Consider the following 2,500-nt stretch of genomic DNA (forward strand, 5'->3'; position numbering starts at 1 on the left):
TATATTGTATCATATATATATATATATATATATATATATATATATATATATATATATAAATATATATATATATATATATATATATATATATATATATATAAATGTACTAGAGAGATAGGTAGATAGATAGAAAATATACATATAATATGATAGTTATATCTACAAAGATGTAGATACAGATAAAGCTACAAATACACACATGAAGAATTTGTATAAACAAGCACAGCAGAGGCACAAAAAAAGCGCAAGATATCCCCGTAAAGTTTACAATTGCGCCACAACTCACCACTCGCCGCGAAAAGGTGTTCCCGGCCACAAAATCCAAAATGATGAAATGCAAAACGAGTATGAAAGACTAAGCTGAAAACAATGCCTCGGGAACTCCTCCAGCGTGCTCGAGGGCCAGGTCTTGTGGCTCGACCTCGGACGTGGGCCTGGAGAACGAAGAGAGGCCAGGGGGAGAGGGGGGGAGGGGGAGGGGGGCAGGTGGTGGAAGGGGTAGGAGGGTGTAGGACGGGGTTGGTGGAGGACGAGGGGAGGCCAGGGGGAGGGTGGGTTGAGGTGGAGCAGGTGGAAGGAGAGTAGATTTGGTGGAGGACGAGAGGGAGTGTAGGTGAGGGTGGAGGTGGAGGTGGAAGGCATAGGAGGGTGGGGTTTGGTGGAGGACGAGGGGAAGGGAAGAAGGGGAGGATGGGAAGAGGAAAGGGGAGGGGAGGAGGGGAAGAGGAAAGGGGAGGGGAGGAGGGGAAGAGAAAGGGAAGGAGAGGAGGGGAAGAGGAAAGGGAAGGGGAGGAGGGGAAGAGGAAAGGGAAGGGGAGGAGGGGAAGCGGAAAGGGAAGGGGAGGAGGGGAAGAGGAAAGGGGAGGGGAGGAGGGGAAGAGGAAAGAGAAGGGGAGGAGGGGAAGAGGAAAGGGAAGGAGAGGAAGAGAAGCGGAAAGGGGAGGGGAGGAGGGGAAGAGGAAAGGGAAGGAGAGGAGGAGAAGAGGAAAGGGAAAGAGAGGAGGGGGAGAGGAAAGGGAAAGAGAGGAGGGGAGAGGAAAGGGATGGAGAGGAGAAGAGGAAAGGGGAGGGGAGGAGGAGAAGAGGAAAGGGAAGGGGAGGAGGGGAAGAGGAAAGGGGACAGGAAAGGGAAGAGGAAGGGGGAGGGGAGGAGGGGAAGAGGAAAGGGAAGGAGAGGAGGAGAAGAGGAAAGGGAAAGAGAGGAGGGGGAGAGGAAAGGGATGGAGAGGAGGAGAAGAGGAAAGGGGAGGGGAGGAGGGGAAGAGGAAAGGGAAGGGGAGGAGGGGAAGAGGAAAGGGGACAGGAAAGGGAAGAGGAAGGGGAAGGAGAGGAGGAGAAGAGGAAAGGAGACAGGGAGAGGAAGAGGAAGGGGAAAGACATCAGGGAGGGAAGAGGAGATGTGGTGTAGAGAGGAAGAGAAAGAGAGAGGGAGAAGCTGTGAAGCGAAGGATGAAGGGAAGAGAGAGGGAGGATGAGAAGAACGAGAAGTGGTGGGGGGCAGAAGGAGGGCGAGGAGAGGAAGAAGGTGGAAATGGAAGAAGGAAATGTTAAAGAAGTAGGAGGAAGAGGTGGATAAGGTGCAGAAGACGTGATGGAGGGATTGATGATGAGGAGGAGGAGAATGGTGGAGAGGAGGTTGAAGGAATACGATGGAGGAGGAGGTTGAGGGAAAAAGAGGAAAAGGAAAAACAAAAAGGAAAATGGAGGAATGAAAAGAGAAATTAAGAAAGAGAAAAACAGATATTTAAACAAAAGGATAATAACAACAATAATGATTATGATAATGTTAATGATCACAGTAGTAATAATAATGATAAAAACAATAGCAACAACAAGAAAAAAATAATGATAATAATAATAGCAACAACAAGAAAAAAATGATAATAACAATAATGATAATAAAAAGTAATATCAATGATAATGATAGTAAGAAATACTAATGATGATAATTATCATCATCATCATTAATAATAACAACAACAAAAGCGACAATAATGATAATAATAATAATAATGATGATAATAATAATAATAATAACAATACCAACAGCAACAACAACAACAACAACAACAAAAACAATAATACTAATACTACTACTAATAATAACAATAATAATGAAAAAATAAATAAAAAAATGGTGAGAGAAAAGGCAGGCGAGTGGAGCGAGTTGTCCGAGGGAGCCAAAGGGAAGGCTATGGCAGGGAAACGTTGGAGGCAGGACGAGGGGGTGGGGGGAGGGGTAGTGGGGGCCTCGTAAGCTTTAACTAAATTCCAGGAATGGTTCGAGAACATACCGAGCCAGACCTCGCCTCGCACTAAGCGAGATCTTTTGAATATTAAGAGATCCATAAATGTGCGGTTGTCATTTTGCTTCTCTAAACTCAAAATCCGGAACGCAGACTTACGGCTGCTCATTAAGCTGCGTATGTTGAATATATATATATATATATATATATATATATATATATATATATAGAGAGAGAGAGAGAGAGAGAGAGAG

This window comes from Penaeus chinensis, chromosome 1, assembly GCF_019202785.1.
Source record: "Penaeus chinensis breed Huanghai No. 1 chromosome 1, ASM1920278v2, whole genome shotgun sequence".
NCBI classification, from domain to species: Eukaryota; Metazoa; Arthropoda; class Malacostraca; order Decapoda; family Penaeidae; genus Penaeus; species Penaeus chinensis.